At 50.8% G+C, this 27322-nt stretch overlaps 1 long non-coding RNA gene and 2 other non-coding genes across 3 annotated transcripts; 1 reads left to right on the top strand and 2 right to left on the bottom strand.

The window, feature by feature from the left end:
- Nucleotides 1-6235: 6235 nt before the first annotated feature.
- TRNAT-AGU lies at nucleotides 6236-6309 on the top strand. Its single transcript has one exon. It is a non-coding gene; the product is annotated as a tRNA-Thr (tRNA).
- A 2918-nt stretch (nucleotides 6310-9227) lies between these two features.
- Nucleotides 9228-9300, bottom strand: TRNAV-AAC. The gene has a single exon. It is a non-coding gene; the product is annotated as a tRNA-Val (tRNA).
- Nucleotides 9301-21029: 11729 nt separating this feature from the next.
- Nucleotides 21030-25983, bottom strand: LOC120381377. The gene is made up of 3 exons (XR_005588046.1): nucleotides 25924-25983; nucleotides 24483-24608; nucleotides 21030-21090 (listed from the first exon to the last, which is right to left on the bottom strand). It is a non-coding gene; the product is annotated as an uncharacterized LOC120381377 (long non-coding RNA).
- Nucleotides 25984-27322: the final 1339 nt, after the last annotated feature.

Here is a 27322-nt window from a genome sequence, read left to right as displayed (position 1 = left end):
TAAAAGGCAGCCACTGTTGTTAGTACCTGAACCTGTGTAGGGACACCCGAGTGGGTATCGAGTCCATTGCCTTAACCAGGGGTAGTCGATTATTTTATCAAGATTCAAATTTCTTGGTCAAGGTATAATCAATGTATAGACGCCAGAGAAAATAATACACTGATGCTAATGAGAAGAATATAGAAATATTTTGCAGTCACTATGGGCATAACTATGATTGTTTTGTGTTTCACTCTTTATATATGGCACCACCTTCCTTCCCTTTAGACTTCTAGTTTACCAAGGGTAAAACTAAACAACTCTTCAGATACCAGGGATTTGATGTAGCTGCTTTCAATCCTCCGGCTCTGCCGGGATAAGTAACATTTCAGGCTGTCACTGAACTGAAGGAGGGAGATCCTTTTTTGACAGGTTACGCCTCCTCTTAAAGGTGTTTATCTGGCAGCCTTGGTTCCCAGGTCTCTCCTGCGGGAAGAAAGTTTCTGTTGAAAATACCAAACCTTTTAACAGAGCGGAGGGAAAGGGAACGGCTGCGATTGAAGGGTTATTTAAGGTTGTAAAATTGTTAAAAACACTGAGCTTAAACGTGAACTGCCTGTTATTAAAGGCTGGTTTCCCCACGTTGGTTCCATAAGCTCTGCTAGAAAGGCCCTGAGTTCTCTCCTGCCTCGGTGGGAACTAGAGGGAATCGTCCCCTGCTGCCCTTGGCTCCAGGCTGATTTTTCTGTGGAGGGAGTGTGGAATTGAGTTGTTTGCTGTTGAGAAGGGAGCCAGGCCAGTTCTCAGGGAACGAGAACTCCCAGCATCTGCCCAGCCCAACCCAGGCTGCTGCCCTGTCCCAGCCTCTGTTCCCTGGGGCCCTGCATATTTGACTCTAGAGCAGGCCGGAGCAGCAGCTGAGGCAGAGGACACCTGGGCTGGGCAGATAGGAGGGAATTTAGCAAGTGGAAATGGTAAAACCGCAGTGAAGTATTACCTTGGACTCGACGGCATTTCTCCATTGGTCTGTCTGCTTTGGGGCAGGGACAATGACACGTCCTGCTGCATTGGTCATTTCAAAGGTGGTTTAGGATTTTCATTCTCAGACACGGTGCACAAAGCAGGACTTAACCCAGGGTGCAAACGAAATGAGCCACTCACAGGTTCTGGCAGCCACAATGAGCAGTTGGTGCAAGAGCTCAGACCTGCCCCTGTCCCAGAGGGAGGGGGGGTGTCTACAAGGGGCTTGGACCACTGATCTATCAGCGCCTAACTCCCAAACTTTCAGTAACTCTATCATCAGTGCCCGTGAGTGTAATTTAAACCATGAGAAAAACCACACTAGGCTAGACCAAAGGCCCATCTAGCTCTGAATCTTGTCCTCTGACAGTAGCCAATAGCAGGTGCCCCCAAAACCACCCGTGGGAGTGGAACCCAGGATCACCTGTTTACAAGGCAGGTGCTTTAGCCGGCTAAGCCATGGTGCCTGCCTGGGTGTAAGATATAGTGTCTGCCCACACCTGACTCCCTGCCATCTCCACCAGGACCTGACAAGCTTTCCTTGTGTTTGGATTCTGCAAAGCAGAGGAGGAGGTGACGTTTTCCTTGCAAGCTGTGTGTGTGTGTGAATCTTTGGCCAGGTCTGCACTACAAAGTTGTTTCAGCAGAAATATATTGCTCAGGTGTGTGAAGAACACACAACGCTCCCTCGGTCGGCAGCTTGGTGTGGCTGGTGTACACACTGCAATGCCACGTCTGGCGACAAAACTGCCCTGTTTTGGTGACAAAATAAAACCACTTCGATGAGAGGCCTAGAGCTTTTTGCAGCAAACTTACAGTGACAGAGTGCTAGTGTAAATGCTGCTGGTCATTAAATCACCATAACTGGCCTCTGCCAGTATCCCAAAATGCCTGCCGTGAACTCACCTGCCCTGCATTCCTGCTAAAGAGGCTGGGCCTCTCCCCTTTCATAGCTCTAGGAAGTTCTGACAGCTTAGCCTGCTGTTCTGCTCCGGCAGCCAGGAGCAAATCACTGCCGTGGAATGCTGCTCTCCGGCCCTGCGAACACAGAGCAGGGGGCGGGAACTTCCATACATGGGGGGGGGGGCACCGGCATCCAAACTGTGACACCCCATGACACCCCTTCCCTCGAGGAGGCTCTTACCTTCTAAACAGGGACGGCTGTTTTCTAGTAAAATCACTAAAAGGGAAGGAGAAAACTCGAAAGAGGTTCCTCCTGGCGCTCACGTCCGTGAACTCGAATACTCTCTCAGTCCTCAGACAGAGACCTGGAGAAGGAGACTTGCTGAAGCAAAGCCACAGGGGTCTCTGAGGTTTCCCTGGCCCCTCGCCCCTGTCCTGCCTGGCTGATGTCAGCATCTCTCTGTGAGGTCACCACCTCCCCCCCACACCTTTGACCAATAGTCTGAGGTCTTGCAAAAGGCCTTTGTGATGTCACTGCCACACCCCTCCCTTGCTGGGCTAATGTCCTGCCCCTGGCCAGGCACTTTGGAGGTTTGAGTTACTCCCTGTGGATCACCCCACTCAAGGAGCGTTCGTTCTAGGCAGCAAGCCGGCTAGACAGGGAAACATCAGACGCTGCTCCCAATGCTACACTCAGTTTTTCAGAAATTAGTCGACTTTAGGGCCAGAAGAGACCATTAGAGCATCTAATCTGACCCCCTGTATATCACAGGCCTCCTGCAGGACACAAGAGCTACTTTGGGGGCAAACACATTCCAGAAAGGCATCTAGTCTTCATGAAATGACATCAGGAGATGGAGAATCCACCACTTTCCTTGGTAGCTTGTTCCTGTGGTGAATCATCCTCGCTGTTGAATATTTGTGCCTTAGTTGTAATATGAATTTGTCTCTTTTCACCTTCCAGCCATTGGGTCTTGTTATTCCTTTCTCTGCTATTTTAAAGAGTCCTTTAATATCCAATCTTTTCTCTCCATTAAGGCACTTCAACACTTCAATGAAGTCACCTTTCAATCTTCTTTTGATCAGCTGAACAGGTTGAGCTCTTTCAATAGCTCACTAGAAGGCATTTTCTTCCAGACCTCACAACATTTGTTGGCTTTTTCTGCCCCAGCTCCAGTTTCACAACATCTTTTTCAAATGAGGACACCAAAGCTGAAGGCAGTATTCCAGTATCAGTCTCACTGATGCCGTGTCACCTCCTGTGACATTATTGACATAATCTGTAACTGTATAGATCACCGTTGCGACCGCTGTTCTATATTTACAGCCAATATTGTAGAAAGGTGTCGTGCAAGGGGTCTATGGAGAGGTTCTGATTGGTTGATTATAATGATGCTATCTCTAGATGTGTATCATTTTTTTAGTTGACGTTATGAATATTGGCTCCATGCTGCCCGTATTTCAATCTTGTGCTCTGCTTCCAGTGTCAGTTCTGCCTAGCCTGCTTGATGGCCCATTAAGGACCATCAGCTATACAATCGCCCCATTGAGAGAAGACAGATACACCTTGTGACTCAGCAAGGTAGCAGGGACCTGCCTATGGAGAGAACTCTAAGGTTTTTCTATGCCACGTGCTGGATAGAGTGTCCTTGGGACAAAGAAAGCAAAGACAACATGGCAAGAGACTATAAAAGGCTGATGCCTCGTCTCCATCTTGTCTTCAATCCTGCTTCATACCTCTGGAGGGACTTTGCTACAAACTGAAGCTCTGTACAAAGGACTGAATGACCCATCCCAGCTTTGAATAGACTCCAGAGTCTTGATTTGAACCTGCAGTTTATTCCATCACTGTTACAAGCCTGAACCAAGAACTTTGCCATTACTGTATGTGAAGGGTTCAAATCCATGTGCATTTTATATAACAACCTGGTCTATGGATTGTGCCAGTTCTTTTCCAGACCCAAAGTCCAGAGTATGGTCAAGGACCAGAGGCCTAGCAAATAGTGACCAGCTAAGAGAAAGCTGGGGTAAACAGAAAGCCTTGCTTGCTAAAATAGGCCTGGTCAGCAAATTGCCAGGTGTTGGAGCTTAGAACTAAATGATTGTGTCTTATTCAGAATTGCAGACTGAACAAAGAATCCCTATTCCTATTGTGTTTGTTTCTTCTCTAGGGAGACATTCTTCCCACAGATCCAACCTTGAGTTTATGAAAAGTTGGCACGTCAGTATAAGATATGGCATCCTTCCACCTCCCTTCCAAGGGACCAATGCCTGCCTTTAGACACACAGAAAACAATCTTTATTGCCATATACTTTCACTCTTTCTTTGCTTTAACCCCCAGGAATGTACCTGTTGGACAATCAAAGGAGTTGCTCCATTCCTATGGATCCCAAATCAGAATTCAACATATATATTTTATACTAATAACATTTTATCAAAGTATTAATGAAATGTTAACTTGCTAACTTGAGACCATGGGTGGAGACATTATCTAATCTGTTAATCATTGGCTAATGTGCTTATCCTGTCTTGCAAAACCCGTCCCGGGGTGTGGAACTGCCTAGCCTGTCACTTTCCCCCACCCATGGAAAATCTATATATTCTATTGTAATTAATTAATTAACAGTGTCTCTGAGCCTAATAAGCCCACTCCGCCAGCACTGTGTGTAATAAAGTCCTATTCTTGACCTCTACACGGTGTAGATTTATGTCCTTTACAGACACCTGCTGAATAAAGAGGAGATTCAGCATCCAGCTTGGCTGAATGTGTCTCCTCTCCCCAAAGCTTGGTGATCTTTTGAGGAAATGGAGAAGACTGCCTTTGCCTGGCTGTACATCGCTTGCAAAAGAAACAGGTCTTTTTGGTGACAAGTGTTGAAAGGAGCCATTAGACAAATGTGGAGACAGGAAAAATGTCCCCCAATTGAACTGGCATCTGTGGATGCTGAAGCCACAACACAGAGCGCTAAACACTATATGAGAACGGGTGGTGTCAGAAGAGTCTCTACCAAAGCCTTTTCCCACCAGCAGGGGCCTCTCTGTGCACAGAACTCCTGGTAGCGTGATGGCTGCAGACAGTGGAGAACTCCATTTTGGCATCTCTTTTGTGGTGAACATCTGCAGTGGCTATTAAAAGGTCTCTAGATAGTGATCTTTGTGAAGAGCTGGCTGAAGAACCTTCCTACTAACCAGGAGAGCCTGGCTTGGCCTGCCAGTTCTTCCTTGCCAAACCTAGTGTGTCTGTTGGCTCCTTTTTTTTTATCTCTTTTCAGAAAAAGAAAAGATCTGTGAGCAGAATCCTTTTAAGTGCTTGTTCAAGACAGAGAGAGCCTTCCTTGCGGCTAAGTCTTGGTGCCATGGGGCATGCCTCACTGCAGCACCTCCTGCTGACCATCCTAGCAATTAGCTCTGGTTCACCGGTGCACCTTCATCTAGTAGCATCTGGCCACCATCTGTTCTATCATTAGGACCCATGTTGCTCTCAGGACTTCAGTGTCCTCTTATGGACACAGCCCTCTGGCTGTGCCCCACTCAGTTCTCTCCCCCCTGCGGGGGGGGGGGGGATGTCCTCTACCCAGACACTTGCCTCAGTGGCCGGCTGCAGTCCAGGGTGTAGCCACCTGTGTCAGTGGCTACTGAGGCAAAAGGTGTGAACCTCCAACCCTGCCATCTGTTTCCCTGGACTATTTCCCAACAGACCTAGAACCTTCCTCCACCTTTGTATCAGGGCCTTAGTCTGGCAGTAGTCAGCCAGGAGGTCATTCATGCACCCCTTACCCCAGCACTACTCTGATCATGGGGCCCTCCCTGCTCCTTCCTTCCTTCACAGCGGCCAATCCTCCTTCCTCAAACTCCAAGGAGTGACTAACTGTTGCTGTGCTGAGCAGCTCTTTATATATATGGGCTGCTCCAGGAAGCCTTCTCCTGATTGGCTCTCCCAATAAGCCCTTTCTTGATAGGCTGGGTTCTGCACAGCCTCTTCAAGGCTGCCTTAATCTTTCTCCTGCTTGTTTGGGGCAGACAGCCCACCACACATGGAAAGTGGCAAATGAGAAGTCTGGAGCTGAAGGAAAGGTTACCATGACTCAGAACTGAGCCGAAGTTGCTGAGACTGAAATACAGATCACTAACCATTATATGATCACAGTGACTGGTGGGAGAGGCACATGTTAGAAGCCCTCTGTCTACTCAGCTGTGGCTTTCTGTGCACAGAGAGCCAGACACCTCAAGGTCTGGAAGTCTTGAGGGAAATGGGGAATGTCTGTACTTTAGAATTTGCGGGTCTTGACTTGAACCATCAAATGAAACAGTTGCAAATACTTTCTTCAGGCAGGCACCATGGCTTAGCTGGCTAAAGCACCTGTCTAGTAAACAGGAGATCCTGGGTTCAACTCCCAGTGGTGCCTTGGTGTACAGCTTTTGTCCCTCTGCTCACATTTTCCTGTGTCTGCCTAGGAAACAGAAGAGGCCTCCCTTGGTATCCAAGTCATTGCTTGCTAAGGAAAAGGCTTCTTTGGAGAGAAGCATTGGAAACAATCAAATCACAAACCTGGAGTTGATGAAAACGCTGCTATGACTGGCATTGGCATGGCGGTTGCTTCGACTGCAATTGCTGCAACACGAGAGCCTACGCCACACGTCCTTGTGATTCCCTGGAGATGTTCACACACAGATGTCCTGTCACCTTCCTTTTGATTGTCATTGATGAAAAATGGAGCAGTTGGGAGAAAAGTCCCAGAGAGTTGCACCGTGGCTAAGCTGGGTGACTCACCTGCCAGGTAAAGCGGAGTTAGGGATGCAGCTCCCAGTAGTGCCTTAACAAATGTGTCTGCTCTTCCCACCTTTTGGTGAATCTTTTGCGGAAACAGAGAAGACTGCCTCTGCCTTGCAATGCAAATGCTTGCAAAAGAAACCAGTTGTTTTTTCTGACAAGTGTCAAAAGGAGGCACATAAGAAATGTGGAGACAAGGAAAAGGTCATCGTAACTCAACTTGCATCCATGGCTCTTGAGGCCAGAACGCAGAGCACTAAGCATTGTATGACCACAGCAAAATCTAAACTTTACACCTTATTACACTAGGCAGTAGTTAGGTCAAGCAATTTTCTCATCCTACTGGATGTTACCCTCCTTAATACATAGAATTCCCCCTAAAACCTGGATTACTGTCCTCAGATGACCTTCATTTTCTCAGGATTCCTGCTGCTTCCAGAATAGGTGGGGGAGGAGAAAGGCAAAAACATGATGCCACAGTCTCCTATTTTATATCCTTAGTTCAAGTGTCTAGAAGACACTTGCCCAGATGTGTCCGGGTGGGCTCTGCTGAGTCACTAGGTTGGGGAATCCTCCTGGTGTGGTCTTGTGCAACTGAGTCATAGACTTGAGCGGTCCCCACAGTGTTGTGTTTGGGCATCTGTCACTGAATTGGAAATCCCTTAATTACAATTTCTCTGCTGATTCATGGCTGTTGAACACCCTCCTCAGCAGGGGTCACTAGCAAAATTATAGCCTATTTCAGTAACAACCATACAGCAAAATGCATAACTTCACACACCCTCATGCTATACATATTTGGACAGAATAACCGATTTCAGCAGATCATGACTTTTCATATGATAACTTACATGGAATGGTTGGTAGGACATATCACAGCCATATATGAATGATGACTATGTGAGCTACAGGGAGCTATTTAGAAGTACATCATGTCACAAAAGCCTCTAGAGACTGGCCTTTGGGAAGAGCTGGCTGAAGAGCCTTCTGAGTAAGTGAGAGATCCAGGCTTGGCCCTGCCAGTTTGTGCTTGCGAACTAAACTTGTCCGTTGGGCTCCCTTTTTTGTGTCTCTTTCACAGAAACAGAGCAGAAGTTCTTGGCCAATCCTTGAAAGTGCTTGTTCAAGACACAGAGAGCCTCTGTGCTGGGGCAGGGGTAGGGGTGCAGGAAGTGGTCGGGGGTGGAGGTGCTTACCTCGGGCAGCACAGCTCCCAAAGTGACTGGCACACACTCCCCTCCGGCAGTGGCTCCTAGGCAGTGGGATACGGGGGCGGGTCAGCTGTGGCGTTTGCACTCAGGGCTGCAGGGATATGCCGGCCACTTCCAGGAGCAGTGTGGCAGGGAGAGAGGGGGCAGAGTGGGCAGGGAGCCGCCTTAGCGCTGCCGGCACATCTCCGTGTGTCACTTGGGGAGGCATCAGGTCTCTGTGGGCTGCCTGGGGCAGGGGCAGTGGCCGAGAGGGCTCGGGTCACCCCTTTGCCTCCTCTCTCCAGTCTCCCAGCCCATCTTGCCGGCTGACAGGGATTTTAGGGTGCAGCAGCGCAGGGAGCAGGAAGGGCGAACCACAGCGGCTGCCTCCCCCACATGCAGGAAAATGGCTTGACCTGCTGGCCCCACAGACTAAGGCACCAGGCCTCCAGCTTGCCCCATTCGACCCAATGGGTTGATCTTGTGGCCAGAATTATTTGCAGTCGGGATTTCCCCCAACAGTGCCCCACAGGGGTCCAGGGTCAGCTCCAGCACAGGCCACACAGGAAGGCTTAATGCTCGAGCTGCAGCACATGCTGGGCAGGCTCTAGGCCGGGCTCCCCACGGCAGGAGAGAAGAAGACTGGGCCCCTGGAGGGCCAGGCTGGGGCTTCCTGGATCCCATTTGCTCACAGCCAGCACCCTGCCCCCACTCCCATGTCATCAATGGCGCCCCCACATCAGCCAGAATGGAGCAGCGGTTTTCACTGCACCAAGTCCACTTATGGCTTACAGGCAACTCCCAAACCCCCCACAGCCCACCATCTCGGCCAGAAAGGAGCCCACTCAGCCTCGCCATTGCTGTTTTTCCTTCCCCCACAGGACCCCGCTTCTCCTGGGCTGCAAGGAGCCATCCCTGGGAAGCCAAGAGGCAGGCACAGGATTCTGCCTCCCAGCAGCCAACCGCACCTCCCCCGGCTTTGCAGAACGAATGGTGACACTCTACTAACCCCACGTAGCCGCACTGAGGTGCTTAGCTTCTGCCCTGCCTTTCTCAGCTCGACTTTCCTCTTTTGCCCCATTCCTGCCTCACTTCCTCCTTTGGCAAGTCACGCAGAGGAGGCCAGCAGGAAGAGCCGGCCTCCACCGGCCAACCTCCAAAAGCAGAGGAGGCCAAGCCACAAGCCTCCAAAAGGTGACACGCCGCACTCCTCTAGGTTCTCCAGCCTGACACCAAGGTGCTTTCTCCACTGCTGTCAGCACCCTCTGTCATGCGGGGGTTGGAGTTATCCCATAGACAGGCCAATAGGAGAAGGAGGAGGCCTTCCTGAACAGCAAGGGGATCTGGCAAAAGGAAGCCAGCATGTTTCTGCCTGGTTTTGAACCAGGGACCTTTTGCGTGTTAGGCAAACGTGATATCCACTACACTACAGAAACTTGCTCACCCTGGCACAGACCGATGGACAAACCTGGAGAAAGTGGTGGCAGCCCTTCAATAGGTCAGCAGGCAGAGCAGAGGACTGGAGCCTGCACTCAGGAAGTCGTCCTTACGTCGCCCTTGTGACTCCAGCTTGAGGGAGAGCCGCTTTTTCTTCCCCTTGCTGACAAAGAGCAAGAGAAGAATGAAAGGTCAGGTGGGCCAACTCGGTGCAGAAGCCCATGCTGCCTTTTCCTGCTGCATAGCCTGAAATGAGGGACTCGTGGCAGTTAAAGGCACTGCTGCTCTTTCAGAAAACATCCCACCCGTGCACAAAGGGGGATAGAAGAGCCTGTTAGTCTAGCACGCTCCCAACTGAACTACTTCAGCAGCTGCTCGGTTTCTTTTTGGCCTCCTGCTTTTCTGTCTGGGATGTTGTTGTCAGCTGTGGCACAGAAAAAGGACGTCATTGCGAGCGGCCCATGAAGACAAGATTCACTTTTGCCTTCCTTGCTCGGCTTTACTTGCTTCCTCGCCCTATTCCTGCCTTAGTTCCTGGGTTACCTGAAGGCGACGGGGGGCCAGCAGTACCAGGAGGAAGTTGGGCAGCTAGACCCTGGTGGCAAAAGTCCTGCCACCACTTGCCACCCCACTCTCTTCTCCCAGCGTCACATATTGGCCACCAGGGACTTGGGGCCCAGCAGCGCAATGGAAGGCAGTGGACAGAGTCACCCTCGCCTTGAAGCTCCGGCTCATTAAACCACATCTTCAATCGCTGATGGCCAATGAGAGACCGACACCGCTTGCTATTTTAGCACTTGGAAATGCCATTGGTCAGTCACTGGATCTCTGTATTGCTGTTACAGAACAAATGAACATAGAATCTCAGTGTGACATTCTATACCTTTCGGGGAGCGGCTGTAACCCCCATAATCATCGTGATCTTACATATAGAGCATGACTTGTAAGGTATCAGGGAAAGGATATGATCTGCTGAAAGTCACTTCTCTACCCATAGATGTAGACCACTCATGCATATGAAGTCATGAGAATTGTGCAGTGTGATTGTCACTGTGCTGCAAGGTGGGGGAGTCAGCCAAATATTAGCTCCCTAGTGGCAACAGCAAGGAAAATAACCAACACCCGGACAGGGTGTCAAACAACCCATCGACAGCCATTGTCCAGCAAGGGAGCTACAATGCAATGACTCACCTGCATGAGGACACCCCAGGGGAATTGCTCAGACTTGCTTGGAGAGACGCAGTGATGCTCACCTGACTCTGAAGGGAGGGGGGGCAAAGCCATGAGGGAAGAAAGGACATGATAAAAGGAGAGACATTTGCTAGGCTTTATCTCTCTCTGTCACCTACATCTACAGACACCCCCACACCAAGCAACTGAAGCGCTGATGAAAGGGGAGAGCCTGGCTGAAAAGCCACCAGCCAGCCTGTGGTGAGAAGCATCTGAGTTTGTAAGGGTACTGAAAGGGTTAAGATCAGCTTAGAATTAAAAGCAATGAGGAGTCCGGTGGCACCTTAAGGACTAACAGATTTATTTGGGCATAAGCGTTCGTGGGTAAAAAGCCCACTTCTTCAGATGCATGGAGTGAAAATTGCAGATAGAGGCATAAATATAGATTGGAACATGAAGTGACGGGAGTTACTGTACAAGGGGAGAACCAGTGTTGAAGGCTAATTCAGTCAGGGTGGATGTGGTCCTCTCCCCATAATTGATGGGGAGGTGTCAATACCAAGAGAGGGAAAATTGCTTTTGGCGTGAGCCAGCTACTCGCAGTCCTTATTCAAGCTCAAATTAATGGTGTTAAGTTTGCAAATCAATTGTAACTCTGCAATTTCTCTTTGAAGTCTGTTTTTGAAGGTTTTTTGAATGGCTACTTTGAATTATTAGGTGTGAATGTGTAAATGTGCTATTGATTATACAAGTCCCGTATAATCTCATGATTTGGATTCCTGGTTTTTCACCCAGGCGGCCTGGGTTCAATTCCCAGTGTGGGAACAATGCAGAGCTTTTGCTCAGAGGGGAGGCAGGAAATGAAAGGAATGGGAAGGGATCCTGCCAGCAGGGGAGTTGGACAGTGTTGGAAGGGGATCCCAGAAGTGGGGGTGGGGCAGTGGTCCTGGGGGGAGATGAGGGAAGGATCCCAGCTCTGTGGGAAGTTGACATTCTGGAGAGCACAGGCCTGGCATGGGGGGTGGGAGGAGTGAGTGTGTCCCTCTAAACTCACCACCAGGAGACTTGGAAGAATTACGTATTTGTTGGTAAATGTCAATTTCTGTGTAAACACACGACCCAATGGCAAAATCTTTCCATCGATAATCATCAAAACTAACAGATGGGCAAAGTAAGAAACATGTTGCTTGAGAACTTATCCTATTCTAATCCTCTAGGGTTCCCTTTTGCCTTAGGCACCACCACGTGGGCATTTCATATCCCTCCTCATTTTCACACAGACACACAATTTCCTTTGCACAGATCCATGAACAGCAAAACCTCCCTGTGTCTATTGTCTGAGCCAGGGCAGTCGATTCCACTGAAACCTTCTCTCCTGCAATGGCAATGGTCAGACAGAGGGAATGCGTCCACCTTCCCCCTGGCAGTGAGATATTCACTCTCCTCTTCATGCTACTGCTGTTATTCCATGAGTCATCAAGGATGGAATAAAAAGCTGAGTTTACTCAGGGTGAGGAAAGAAAGGAGCCACCAATGCTCTCAAAAATCTCAGTGCCCAGAGAAAACCTGCCTCTGTTATTGGACTCCCAGAGGTGCTGGCAATACAACGGGAAAAGGGACTGTCTGAATTTCCAGGGCAGGGAATGAACAATCTACAGCAACATCATTAACCACAAACACACTCTAATCATGCTCCAGCCAGTAGGGAAATGGGCAGGAACTCTGGCTGTTCAGCCATGGCCACACGTACAGAGCTGCACAGCAGTGAGTGCGCTGGGGAAGCTGGTCTGAGGAAACAATTTGTAATGACCCTTCAGTGAGAACAGAACCAGAGTGTAGAAAGGCCCCTGTGTTAAGTGGTTGTGGCTGAGGCCTTAGGTAGCTCGGCTAGAAAACCACGGGTGCCTTTCTGTGAAGGTCTGATCCTTGCCAGCTAGGAAGGCTGGTGTATGGTGTCTCCATGGCTGTACTTTCAGGGTCTGATCACAACAGTGCCACAGGGAGCCAAGCCTAGACATATTCAGAGGCTAAGGACAGGTCAATATTTCAAACAGTGAGTCTATGCTGCTGCAGCTCAGTAATGGAGATGCTCTATGCCAGGGTTTCTCAAACGTCCTTTCACTGCAACCTCCTTCTGTCAAAATAACTTAATAAGTAGCCCTGGAAAGAGGGACCAAGCACCAAGCCCCTCCACTCAGGAGGGGGGGGGAGTGCCAAAGACTGAGCCCCAGTGGGGAGAGGGCAAAACCAAAGCCTGAGAGATTCAGCCCTGGGTGGGGGGGGTCTCAGACTTTTGGCTTCAGCCCCAGGACCCAACAAGTCTAATGCCAGCCCTGGTGACCCCATTTAAACAGGGTCACAACCCACTTTGCGGTCCTGACCCACAGCTTGAGAACCACTGCTCCATGCTGAGGGGAGAGAGTTTTCCTGTTGGTGTAGTCAATCCACTTCCCCAGGAGGTGGCAGCTGTCATGGGCAGAAGCTATGTCAGTGGGTGTGCAAGCTGTGGTGTTTACCACATTTAAGAAGTTTAATCAAACCCCATTTTTAAAAGCACCTGTGGTCTGGGAATAGCAAAGGAGCTCGATGAAGCAGGGTCTGTCCTTCAAAGTCCTGGAGATCACGGATCCATACTCCTGTTGTAATGGGGGTATAGCTCAGGGGTAGAGTGTTTGATTGCAGATCAAGTGATCCTTTGTTCAAACCCAGGTGCCCTCTTAAAGAAAAACATTTTCATTTCCATTCTCCATTATGTACAGGAGCTCCACCATACGAGGATGCTTGAAATGAATGTGAACACTCAACATTTCGCTGTTTGAAATACACAAGTTTGAAATACAGACAGCATAGAGCCAAAATTCATAATGTCAACTACAAAAATGATACACATCTAGAGATAGCATCATTATATTCAGCCAATCTGAACCTCTCCATAGACCCCTTACACGACCACTTCTCTGTAATATTGGCTGCAAATATAGAACAGCGGTCACAACGGTGATCTATACAGTTACAGATTATGTCAATAAAGTCATAGGAGGTGACACGGCATCAGTGAGACTGATAGTGGAATAGCCTCCAGTTTTGGTGTCCTCATTTGAAAAAGATGTTGTGAAATTGGAGCTGGGGCAGCAAAGATCCATCAAATGTTCTGAGGACTGGAAAAAATACCTTCTAGTGAGCTATTGAAAGAGCTCAACCTGTTTAGCTGATCAAAAGAAGATAGAAAGGTGACTTCATTGAAGTGCCTTAATGGAGAGAAAGGATTGGGTATTAAAGGGCTCTTGAATCGAGCAGAGAAAGGCATAACAAGAGCCAATGGCTGGAAGGTGAAAAGAGACAAATTCATATTACAACTAAGGCACAAAAATTCAACAGTGAGGATGATTCACCACAGGAACAAACTACCAAGGAAAGTGGTGGATTCGCCATCTCTTTATGTCATTTAATGAAGACTAGATGCCTTTCTGGAATGTGTTTGCCCCAAAAGTAGCTCTTGTGTCATGCAGGAGGACTGTGATATGCAGGGGGTCAGATTAGATGCTCTAATGGTCTCTTCTGGCCATAAAGTCGACTAATTTCTGAAAAACTGAGTGCAGCATTGGGAGCAGCGTCTGATGTTTCCCTGTCTAGCCGGCTTGCTGCCTAGAACGAACGCTCCTTGAGTGGGGTGATCCACAGGGAGCAGCTCAAACCTCCAAAGTGCCTGGCCAGGGGCAGGACATTAGCCCAGCAAGGGAGGGGTGTGGCAGTGACATCACAAAGGCCTTTTGCAGGACCTCAGACTATTGGTCCAAGGTGGTGGGGAGGTGGTGACCTCACAGAGAGATGCTGCCATCAGCCAGGCAGGACAGGGGCGAGGGGCCAGGGAAACCTCAGAGACCCCTGTGGCTTTGCTGCAGGAAGTCTCCTTCTCCAGGTCTCTCTTTGAGGACTGAGAGAGTATTCGGATTCACGGACGTGAGTGCCAGGAGGAACCTCTTTTGAGTTTTCTCCTTCCCTTTTAGTGATTTTAATAGAAAACAGCCGTCCCTGTTTAGAAGGTAAGAGCCTCCACGAGGTTTGAAACCTGTTCAGTCTGATCCATCTGGTGAGAGTTGAATTCTAGGCATGTAAAACATGAGCTTAAGGAGGCAAAATGTTATTCCACACCTGGGATTTTGTCCCTTAGAATCAGTGGGGACATTGGGGTTTGTCCTTTTTGTTTCACCTTTTCCTCCATTCATCCCTCCCTCCTTTCTCTTCTTCCCTTGATTTTTTTGTCCTTTCTCCTGTTCCCCTCTCAACACCAGGAGAGGTGTGTGTGTGTGTGTGTGTGTGTTTTGGGGGAGCACTCTGCAGCTCCCACTGTGGGAGGTCCACCCAAAAATGTAGGGCTGAACTAGTGCTCGGGCAGTGATCCCCACCAGTTACCTGGGCCATCCTTTGGGCTCGCTGGTGAGAACCCTCAGCCTCCCGCCCTCAGTCTCTACCCTGATTGGCTGAGCAGGGGGTTATTGACAGGGAGGAGACTCAGGTCCTTGTTGTTCTTTTTTAAGACCAAGGAAATAAGTCAGAACCAGTTCTATGTTTGATGAATTTTGCTGCTTCTCTGCATTAATGGTCTCTGAGCAGTTCACAGTTTTCTTTAACGTTGCAGTTCTCCTCAAATACTTGCTGAATAATTACTATCACTGTTGTTGGTCTGGAGCTCATCAGAGCACTTTATTCAGGTCATTCACTGTCTGAAATTCAAGATCCAATGGTAAGTTTGAAAATCAGGGCTCTTGGGTTCTATTCCCAACTCTGCCACTGGCTGGGTGTGTGACCTAAGACAATCAATTCTCCTTTCTCAGCCTTAGCTTCTCCCTCTTTCAAGTAGGGATGATAATGATCCACTCATACCTACCTCATGGTGCGTGGAGGCAGGGCCGGCTCTAGGTTTTTTGCCGTTCCAAGCAAAAAATATTTTGGCTGCCCCCACCCTCAGCCCTGGGGTCCCCCGCCAGAGGAGCCTGCTAACTGAGCCCTGGGCTTCCCCCCACCCCCACAGCCCCCTGCCACCCCAGCCCTGGGCTCTCCCCCCGCCCCCCTGTGCCAACAACATAGGTTTGTTCCCAGTCCGCCCAGGCTGAGCTGCTCCCGTTTATACTCCGTCTCCAGTCGGCACATGCCCAGAGAGGGTGAGGGGATGTGGCCTCTTCAGCCCACATGGCGCAGTTAACCCTAGCAGTGCCAGGTCAGGGTGGATGGACCTCATCACAGACAGCATTTCCCAAATGTTGGGATTAGCTAGGAGATCTCTTCAGGAGTAACCTCCTGTAGGGACTGGGTCACAAATACCTTGGGAACCAAATACCTGGGCGTTTTCCTAGTTCCGAATCACTTGCTGTGGAATTCTATCCCTGGATCATCTGAGACAATATTGACTTAAACAACTGAACTACCCTGTGCACTTACTTCGGTCAGTTGCACCCATTTGGGGTCTGCTGCTGTTCACCTTTTCAGAGTGGAGATTTAAACATACGACTGTTTCTTTGATATGTCCAACAGCTTGGAGTATTCTCTCCTGTTGACTGAACTGCATTTGAATTTTCTCCATGTCATCATGCAGGAATAGGGGGAAAAACAAACCTGAAGTAAAAAAATGGTAATTTGTCTGAAATTTCCCAAAAAATCTGAGCTACATTCTGTCAAACAAAACTAACATGCAGTTATATGACCAAGGAGCCTTCATGAAAGATAGAAAACCCATCTCACAGAGAGGTAGAAGACACTTTCATTTTAATTTAAAGTGAAATTCCAGACTAGGTTACATCTGATGTCTCAGAATCAGGATGAGAGATTCTCCCATGATCCACTGAAACCTGCTTCACCCAGCGGTTTCTCATGCATCCGATGAAGTGGGTATTCCCCCACGAAAGCTCATGCTCCAAAAGTCTGATAGTCTATAAGGTGCCACAGTATTCTTTGCTGCTTTTACAGATCCAGACTAACACGGCTACCCCTCTGATACCTTTCTCATTAGTGTTATTTACAGGAGGTTTAGCACCTTCATAATGGGAGAAAAAACAGCCGACCTTCCCAGAAGCAGCTTTGCCATTGAGGGAAAAGGGGATTTGAACGGTGCTTGGGATCCATTTGAAATCCCCTTCCAAGTCTGACACATTCATCTCCTGCCAGACTGACTCTGATTTAGGATCAAAAACGTACAAGCACCATTCCCAAGCATGGACAGCCAAGAACATGACTCCACCAGACTCGGGAAGCGAAGGAATACAAAGGGGTGAACTGTGCATGGCTCAGGCACAAGGTAACAGTTCTGGGGTGATGGGGAAGGATGGAATGTCTGAGTCGCCCCATCTCCTTCCAGTGTCACAGAGCCTAAAATGACCCTTATTTCCCTGACACTGCTCCAGCTTTTCATCATACTTAAATATATTTTAAATGAGAAAAAAAAGTCAACAAAATAACTGCTGTTCTGCACAATCCCGGGTAACGTGAGAACAACTGGGAATGAGGAAATCTCTCCTCAAAGAGGAACTTGACGTCTCTAACAATAACTTTGCACTGGCAGCAGGAGTATAAATGTGAATCTCCAGGTTTGTTTAGAAAAGGAAATGTGATGATGGTTAGCTCAGACAGGAGGAAATGTGCAAGATAACTCCACCGACTATCCATGGCCCATGTCTTTAGTGCAAGAATAGTTCTCTTTTTACATCAGGAAAGTGAACTCAAGCTAGCTAACTCCATGACAACCACAGTGATGAGACCCAGGTAGATTTTATCTCAACGTAGCTGGTTGAAGACACCGCCCATCTCCCCCACCTGGGGTGATGACATTCCTGGTAGAAAGGACACACACTCCAATGACTCGCAGGACAATGGAGTTGATACAAAGGACCACAGGATCCACCCCAAAGACGGGCGAGCTTCAAAAGTGGGCAACTCATGTGTGGGAGCTGAGGAACTACAGGGTGCAAAAGATGCAAACAGCCTTAACACTCACTAACTGGGAACTGTCAAAAGAATTAAAGAAAAAATCTCCTGACAGCTCTAGATAAGGTTTTTATGAAGTTTATCTCCTTTACGGATTCTCTGATGTTTAGAAAGGCCTGAACTATGAGTGAAGCTTTTCCCACACTCGCAGCATTCATATGGTCTCTCTCCGGTGTGGACTCTGTAATGTGTAACAAGGGTTGAGCTCCGAGAGAAGCTTTTCCCGCACTCACTGCATTCATAGGGTTTCTCTCCTGTGTGGACTCTCTGGTGAGAGATAAGAGAGAAGAGGTGAGTGAAACTTTTCCCGCACTCACTGCATGCATAGGGTCTCTCTCCTGTGTGGATCCTCTGATGCATAGTAAGGTTTGAGCTCCGAGAGAAGCTTTTTCCACACTCGCAACATTCATAGGGTCTCTCTCCTGTGTGTGTTGTCTGATGAGAGATAAGGGCTGATCTCTGAGTAAAGCTTTTCCCGCACTTGCAGCATTTGTAGGGTCGCTCTTCTGTGTGGATTCTCTGATGAGAGTTAAGGGTATATCTCTGAGTGAAGCTTTTCCCGCACTCACAGCATTCATAGGGTCTTTCTCCTCTGTGTATTCGCTGATGCCTACTAAGGGCTGAGGTACGATTGAAGCTTTTCCCACACTCACAGCATTTGTAAGGTGTCTCTTTCGTGTGGATTATCTCATGTCGAATAAGGGCTGAGCGGTAATGGAAGTTTTTCCCACACTCACTACATATATTTTCTCGCTTTTCCGTGAGGATTTTCTCCTGGGACGTAGTTTCCTTGAGGTCCCTGTGAGTTCCCTGACAATTAATGGGTTCATCCACTCTCTCCTCTGAGTGGTTTCCCTGCTCTCTCTCTGGTCTGGGGTAACTTTCACCAGCTTTTCCCTGCTCATGGGGGCTGGACACACTCCCTTTGGCTCTTCGCAGTAATTCCCCATGCGCTTCGGCGAGCTCAGCATCTTCCTGGTGAGGATTCTGCTCCTCGCTCTCCCTCACCACCCCATCACCTGCTAGAAGAGAGGAGAAATCTCAGAATTGGGGATGGAAAGGCAGAGAACAAACCCAAGTGCTGGAGAGAGAGAAAATAAAAATCAGGGACTGAACTCCCCCAAACTCACCCCACAGGGGACAGTGGAGGGGATCAATTCTGCTCCCCACCCAGGACCGGCCTTTAGGGGGGGGCCGTACGGGTGCCCCACCCAAGGGGGTGCTGGGTGCAGGGTTTGGATTTCCACCTGACCTGCTGCCGAGAGGCTCGCTGGGCTGATGAAAGCGGCACAGGGAGCAGATAAGTAGCTGCGTGGGGGAGTGGGATAGACCTGAGCTGCAGGGGGAAATTGGACGACCAGCCGTCAGAGTCAGGTGACTGCTCCGGAGCAGAGGGGCCCCTCTCCGCCCTGCTCCACGTGTGCAGCTGCTGCTGTTCCTGTCCCACCAGCCCCCCGTTCATCCCCGGAGTCGCCCCGTCCACCCCCGACTGGGAGCATCCTCCTGACTGCTCTGCAGGGGGGAGGTGCTGATTGATGGCGGGGTGATCCTCCCCAACCCAGGTACCCGATTTCCACTGAGCTGGGGTGATGGGACAGGGGGAATCTGCATGTGCTGCTGCCTCTCTGGGGCCGGAGCTGCCGGCAGCTGCTTCTGTCTGAACAAGCCTAGTTCAGGCTCCCGACCCTGAGAACTTTCTTAAAGAAAGAGACAGCGCGCTCACTCACTCAGGCACATACTACCTACCTACCTACCTACCTACCCACCCACCCACACACAGTCCCCCCCAACACACACACCAGGGCTCTCAGCATCCAGGTCATTTCCCCACCTGGGCTGTGCTGAGACATCAGGAGCAGCTGCTCTCCTGCCCTCCCCTTACACAGCCTGCAGGGAAGGTGACCTGGGTTCAGGAAGCCCTGACGTCGCTCCTTGCTCCCCTCTCCCAGCCCCCCAGGGCTGTGTGGGGCGGGGGAGCAGCAGTCCAGTGGGGGAGCGAGCAGCAGTGCCAGCTGCTTTGTGCATCCAGGTCAGGTTCCCCACTTGGGTGCAGGAGGCGGGTGCCGGGGTTAGAGGCAAAGGGGGCACAGTGCAGGGGTTGAGGGCACAGGAGAGTGGTGCAGGGGGTAGCAGTGAAGGGGTGCATAGAACCATAAAATATCAGGGTTGGAAGGGACCTCAGGGTGTATCTAGTCCACCCTCCTGCTCAAAGTAGGACCAATGCCCAACTAAATCATCCCAGCCAGGGCTTTATCAAGCCGGGCCTTAAAAACCTCTAAGGAAGGAGACTCCACCTCCCTAGGGAACCCATTCCAGTTCTTCACCACTCTCCTAGTGAAATAGTTTTTACTAGTATCCAACCTAGTCCTCCCCCACTGCAACTTGAGGTCATTACTCCTTGTTCTGTCATCTGCTACCACTGAGAACAGTCTAGATCCATCCTCTTTGGAACCCTCCTTTAGGCAGTTGAAAGCAGCGATCAAATCCCCCCTCAGTCTTCTCTTCTGCAGACTAAACAATCCCAGTTCCCTCAGCCTCTCTTCATAAATCATGTGCTCCAGCCCACTAATCATTTTTTGTTGCCCTCTGCCAGACTCTTTCCAATTTTTCCACATCCTTCTTGTAGTGTGGGGCCCAAAACTGGATACAGTACTCCAGATGAGGCCTCACCAATGTCAAATAGAGGGGAACGATCTGCTGGCAATGCCCTTATTTACAGCCAAAATGCCGTTAGCCTTCTTGGCAACAAGGGCACACTGTTGACTCATAGCCAGCTTCTCATCCACTGTAACCCCTAAGTCCTTTTCTGCAGAACTGCTTCCTAGCCATTCGGTCCCTAGTCTGTAACAGTGAATGGGATTCTTCTGTCCTAAGTGCTGGACTCTGCACTTGTCCTTGTTGAACCTCATCAGGTTTCTTTTGGCCCAATCCTCTAATTTGTCTAGGTCCCTCTGTATCCTATCCCTACCCTCCAGCGTATCTACCACTCTTCCCAGTTTAGTGTCATCTGCAAACTTGCTGAGAGTGCAGTCCACGCCATCCTCCAGACCATTAATGACTGCGGCACAGGAGTGGAGTGCAAGGGCTGGAGTGAAGGGGGCACAGTGCAGGGGTTAGGGGCTCAGGAGGGGGCAGGTATTGGGGTATACGAGGGGGGCAGAGGTTAGGAATGAAGGGGTGTAGGGATTAGGGGTGCAGGAGGGGGAGCAGGCATTTGGGGCAAAGGGACACAGTGCAGAGATTGGGGGGAAGGGAACGTGGGTTGCCTAGGGAGCCCATGGGAGCCAGGGGCACCAAAATGCAAGTTTGCCCAAGGTGCCACTTCCCCAAGGCCGGCCCTGCCCACATCCCATCCAAACACGCAGTAGGAAGGGAGGGAGCTCCAGCCAAGGCGTCAATCATCATCTGTAGGAAGCCCGGAGTGAGATCTGCTGGGGACTGTCCTGAGCTCACAGAGTCTGGGTGGGGAATCCCAGCAGGTTCTCTCAGGCACTTACAGTTTCTGGGTTGGTTTAATGTTTCCTCACCTGTGCAGGGACTTCCCAGGATCTCGCTTTCCACTGAACCAGGGAGATCCAGGACCCACGGCTCTTCCCCTCCTTCCAGCTGGAAGATCACAGAGGGTTGGGAAACTGGAAACCCTGCTCAAGGGAAAGAAAACAAAGGAGATCAGGGGAATTCATAGGCCATTTATCATCATAAAAAACATTCTTTTAGTTTAACCCCAGTCCATTTTAAACAATAAAATCGCAGGGCCAGCTCCCCAGGTGCTCAAAGGTGCAGAACACTCTGCTTAGGAGGGATTTAACTATCCCCATCTTTGCTGGGAACACACACAGCCAGACACTCATTATCAAAGAGGCTCCTAAAAAACAGAGACTGGAACTGCATTTCCCAGAAAGTGAAAACTCCAGACAGAGGGCAAGTCTCCCTGGCACTGCTTCTTGCTGACAGACAGGTCCAGAGCCAAAGAGAGAGTCCAGGCGAAGCTGGGAACAGGAAGCATGGGCTGGGGGGTTCAGTGGAGTAAGGACCAGGAAGGGCAGGGATATCACTGAAGGCAGGATCTCAGCAGCATTAGATGTCAGGAAAGCACATCCTGCGGCATTAGGGAACCTAGTGAGTCAGGTATAAAGGGAGGGAGCATAAAAAACACTGTGTGGAGAAAGCTGGCAAATTACATGGTGTAGTTCAAGAGCCACAGACCAATTCTTCTGCCAAAGGAGAATGTGAAAAATAAGAATCAGGCCATGTGACTTCAGGAGGGACAAATTCGAAGATCCAAAGAACATGCAGAGAAGAAAGACAGCGGCTCTTGCAGGTGGGGATGGAAAAGGAAGAGTCTCCGTGGTTCATGGAGCCAATTAGTTTGTTTTATCATTCATTGATCATTGTTATGGTGATCTCATGTTATTTCAGATGTAGTCACTGTGTACGAAATAGATTTAAGTTGTAGGTATAGACAGAAGTAAGACAGGTAGAGCCCTGCATGGATAAAAAATTTATATCCGCATTCGATCTGCGATCCGCAAAAATGGCCCATGGATATCTGCAGATTTTCAGGGCTCTAGGAACAAAATTTGCACCCACAGACGAGCCACAAAAATGGTTCGAATTCTCCACCAGGAGACGTGATCAAAGCGAAGGGCTAAGGCAATGAATCCTAAAATCTTCTAATATAGGCTGGAAGGGACCTCAAGGAGTCATCTACTCCATTCCCATCGCCCTGCGGCAGGATCAGGTGTAAATATGCCAGAAGTTTGTCTGACCTGTTCTTAAAACCCTCCTGGGACAAGAATTCCACAACCTCTATTTGTAATCCATTCCAGCACTTCCCTATCCTTATCGCTGGAAAGGTTTTGGTATTACCCACCCTCAACCTCCCTTGCAGCAGATCAAGCCAATTACTTCTCCTCCTACCTTCAGTGGACGTGACGAACAGTTAATCACTGCTCTCTTATAACCACCCTTGACATATTTGAAGACTGTTCTCAGTTCCCCACTCACTCTTTTCTCAAAACTAAACATGCCCAGTTCTTTCAACCTTCCCTCAGAAGTCATGTTCGAGGACCAGGAGGCGCTTTCCTTCTGAATGGAGATGCGCAAGGTGAGGTCAGAGAAAAGGATGTTGGAGTAACCGAGACAGGAGAGGATGACTAAGAGCTCTAGCTGCACTGATGGATAGGAAAGGCCAATTGTTAAGGATGTTACGCAAAGAAAATGCCAGGTGTACGCACAGCCGGGATAGGAGGCCCCAGAGGGAGCTCCGTGTGCACAGTTATGGGCCTGAGTGACAGGCAGCACAATGGTGCTGTCTGCGGCGGTAGAGAAAGAAGGTGGGGGGAGGGCTTGGGGGGAATATTAAGAGCTTTGCTTCAGCTGTTGATCTTTAGCTGATGGCTGGAGATCAGTGAGGAGATGAGAGAGAGAGAGAGAGAGGGGCCGAGATTTCAGTTGCGACAGAAGGAGACAGGCCAGAAGCAGAGAGGCAGAACTGTGAGTTAGGAGCACAGAGATGGTAGTTGAATGTGTGTGTGCGCGGATGAGATTCCCAGAAATAAGGTGCAGAGGAAGAAAAGAAGAGGCCCAAGGACAGAGCCCCGTGGAACCCAAACAGAAGGCTGGAACGGGGATCAGCCGGCTCATTCTAAATACACTCTAATGCAGCGACTGGAGGAGGATATGACTCATCATGGACCTCTTGATGCCACCTGGCAGAGGGCACAGGGTGCCTAATGTTTTACTGGGTTCCCACGGACCAGGTACACGCATATTCGTTCACCCAAAGGGGGCGTGTCAGGTGTCTGTCGAGGAACTAGTTAGGTCGGTCTTAGGTAGCTCTTAAAAGCTTTGCCAGTCCAGCTCTATTGTTTAAGGCTGTGAAAAAGTGCACTCACGCATGCGCACAGACGCACACCATCCAACATGGCTCTGCTGGCCAAAGCTCAATTACAGACACAGCTATAGCGGCAAAAGCATCCATTTTTTAAAACAGGAAACTAAATGCTCATAAGCTACATTAATGCAGAGTTAAAGTTGCCCAGTGCGGTCTCCTGCCTTACACCATATGGACAGTGAGTAAACTTAAACCTCTGCAGACCAGGAAATGAAAAGTTAATGTAAACTTTCCCCCAACCCTTAACCCTGTAGCTGGCCAGAACCAGTGAGAATGGTTCTGCATGAGCCGTGCAAAGGTTAACCAACTGCCACAGGGACTCAGGTATTCAGTTCAATGCAGCAGTAACGGGTTGAATTCTATGGTCTGTGATATAAAGGACGTCAGAGTAGATGACTTAATAGTCATATCTGGCTTTAAAATCTATGAACCTATAATCGATCCGAGGAAAGACTAAGACATTGTCTGTGCTGTGCTCACAGGTAGGAATCCCAGCATTTATCCGCATGCCTCCAGCTGTGTGCACTGGGCCAGCTGTAGCTGTGACTTGCTGATGGAGGGATGGGTTGGAGCAGCTGGGCAGAGCTGTGACTGTGCTATGCAGAGGGGGGCATGTGAAACTTGGGGGGCAATTCTGCCTCATTTCCATGCTGAGTGTTGTAGGCTTGGTCAGCAAAGGTGCCCAAGGGTGTGTTCTTGCCATGGGGATTGTCAGCACCCTGGGGGCGTATGTTCGAGTGAACTGTGGGGCTTAGTGAGGGGTAAGTGAAGGCAGTGACTCAAAAGGATAACTCAGGTTGAGGGCAAGGGGGTAGTAACACTGTGCAAGGCTCAGCTGGCCTGTGTGCAGGAGGTTCGGTACTGGAGAGCAGGCCAGGGGGAGGAAGCTGCTGTTTGCTATGATGGAGTTGAACCCGAATATTATCTTAGCAAAGAGAAGAACACGTTAGACATTGTGCTGTACTGCTCTGTTCCCAGAGCGCTCTGTAACAGGGGAGGGGAGAGGGCTAGTGTGGGTGTCTCTGGCATGTTGGGGTGATGCTGAAACAGGGCAGAGCAGAGGTGGCACTGGGGGACTGGCATGAACCTTAACTCTGCATTTCTCCTTCTAAAAACTGAGGGAACAGGAATCCTTACCCAGCGAGGTCACAGTCTCACAGTTCTCCTCCATGACGGCTCTGCAGAGGCTCTCCGAGTGGGGTCCAGCAGAGCCCCCTCTTCCCTGGTGAAATACACAGCCACCTCCTTGAAGGTCACCGGCCCCTGGAAGAGCAAGAGCCCAACACTCAGGACCTGCTGCCCCACTCACAGCCCCACTATTCATGGAGGAAAGGAGCCAATCAAATGGAAGCTCTGAGAGAGTCAGCAGAGTCCTATCCCCACACTGCTGAGAGCAGCCAGGAGACATCTGGGTGAGGGGACGAAGTGAGAGCCCCTTGTCTCTCCCAGCAGATCCACCACAGACCTACTAGCCAGAGGCTGATACAGGAGATGGAGCCCCCAGTAGGGTCCAGGCACAGCCCCATGGTAGGGAACCCAACACCCTCCCCACTGCCAGCAGCTGGATGTGAGGGGCTGGGACATCTTCCCTACACCTCCCTGCTGGGTGCCCCCTTTCCATGTCACACCAGCCCCTGGCTCGCAGGTTGAGGGTTCAGCCCTGGAAATCTGGTCAGTTTTCCCAGCCCCGCCCAGGGAGTTGCTTTGTCTGTTTCCTGTTTCACAAATTAGGGAATTTTCTCCCCCAACACCCAAGTGTTTGTTCTGAGGATCTAGGCCCATGTTAACATAAGAACGGTCGTACCGGGTCAGACCAAAGGTCCATCTAGCCCAGTATCTGTCTACCAACAGTGGCCAATGCCAGGTGCCCCAGAGGGAGTGAACCTAACAGGCAATGATCAAGTGATCTCTCTCCTGCCATCCATCTCCATCCTCTGACGAACAGAGGCTAGGGACACCATTCTTACCCATCCTGGCTAATAGCCATTTATGGACTTTGCCACCATGAATTCATCCAGTCCCCTTTTAAACATTCTTATAGTCCTAGCCTTCACAGCCTCCTCAGGTAAGGAGTTCCACAAGTTGACTGTACACTGCATGAAGAAGAACTTCCTTTTATTTGTTTTAAACCTGCTGCCTATTAATTTCATTTGGTGACCCCTAGTTCTTGTATTATGGGAATAAGCAAATAACTTTTCCTTATCCACTTTCTCCACATCACTCATGATTTTATATACCTCTATCATGTCTCCCCTTAGTCTTCTCCTTTCCAAGCTGAAGAGTCCTAGCCTCTTAATCTTTCCTCGTATGGGACCCTCTCCAAACGCCTAATCATTTTAATTGCCCTTCTCTGAACCTTTTCTAGTGCTAGAATATCTTTTTTGAGGTGAGGAGACCAAATCTGTACACAGTTAACAAGTCCCAGCAGGTTTGTCACACACTGTCCCACTCCCTTTCCTCACCCAGGGTATTCCCTGCCCCCTCCAGCCCTAACTCCCCAGAAGTTGCCACCTCTTCAGTATTTCCTGCCCCTCCCCCTCCAGCAGGAACCCACCAGCAACCCCCCAATAACCCCTACCTGAGGTGGCTCCACTGCAGCCATTTCTCCTGTCCCATGGGAGGCTGGGACGAGCTGGAGCGAGAGGTGGGCGTCATTCTGCAGCCTGGCAGGGCGAGAAGGGCAGTTATGGAGGTTTCAGAACAGGCTTCAGTTCAGTTCACATCACGATTCCCCCAGGCCCTTTCCCTGGGGACAGAGATTGTAGATTCTGCCAGGCTGGGAACATGCTCAGTCCCCACAGTGCAGCACAGACCTGGCCCCGGCCCTCCTGTCCCCTTGTGCTCCCCCCAGCAGCAGGAACAAACCAAGACATTTTGAAGCCCTCCCAGCAACAGGGTGTGAACCAAACCCTGGACCAGACCAGACCCAAAGGAGCCCCTTGGGGGTCCCCCCCTGACCCTGCCCCCAGGGCAGCGCACTCCTGCCGCAGGGGGAACAGGGAGAGTCCGGGGCTGGTTCTTCCTCTCTCTGCCCCTCACCTCGGTCACAGGGCAGTGACCCTGGGCAGGGAGGCTGCAGTGAGTGTGCCGGGAGGGGTCAGAGATCTGGGAACCTGCCCCCCCCATTTCCCCTCACACCCTCTCCCATCCCCTCCCCCCCCCCTTCCCTAGCGCCCTGCCCCGGGCTGGGAGCCGGGGTCACCGCCCCGTTCCCGGGGTCTCCCCCCGCGGCTGCCCCGCTCCGCCCGTGCGGGGAAGGGGGCACCGGGCGGGGGACCCGCTTCACCCCCCGGTACCGGGCACAGCAGAGTCGGGGGGGGGCGGCTCAGACTCGCTGCGGGAAGGATCCTCCCGGCCTCAGCGCGGCAGCAGCTCCGGGCCCCCGGGGGGGCAGCGATGGGGGCACCGCAGAGCCGGGACCTGCCCCGCCCCCCGGGCTCCGTCACCGGGAGCCTCAGCAGAGCCCGGGGCGGGGCCCAGCTGGAGAAACCCCGGCCGGGCCCCCGCACAGACACCGCCCCCGGGGAGCAACAGCGGCTCAGCCCGGGCCGACTCACAGCTGCGGAAACCCTCCCGTCCCTGGGCTGCGGAAACAGCCCCGGGGCAGGCTGGGAGATGTCGGGCCGGACTCTCCCGGACGCGGAAGTGGCGTTGGCCGAGGAGCCAGAGCCGGGCTGCGCGGGAGCGTGGGGCGCGGGGGCTCTGCTCGCGCGGGGCCCGTGGAGCCTCCCGGGCCGGAGAAGGGTTGGTGCCGTTGGAGCTCTGGGCATGCGCAGATCGCGGCGGAGAGCCCTTCATTAACCCCCCCGTGCCCGGCCTGGGCGCCGCCCGCCCCGCTGCGAAGCGCCAGCCTCCAGGCCCCGGAGCGAGCCCCGGGGGCGGGGCCGGGTGACTCTGCCCCTGTGTCCGGGAGGGGACCCGGCATCTCGCAGGGCTGGGGGGTGAGACCGGGCTGGGGCGGGCGGGAAATGTCGGTG

This window comes from Mauremys reevesii, linkage group 14, assembly GCF_016161935.1.
Source record: "Mauremys reevesii isolate NIE-2019 linkage group 14, ASM1616193v1, whole genome shotgun sequence".
NCBI lineage: Eukaryota > Metazoa > Chordata > Testudines > Geoemydidae > Mauremys > Mauremys reevesii.
The sequence above is the reverse complement of the archived record's forward strand: the minus strand, read 5'-3'. Positions and strand labels throughout refer to the sequence as shown.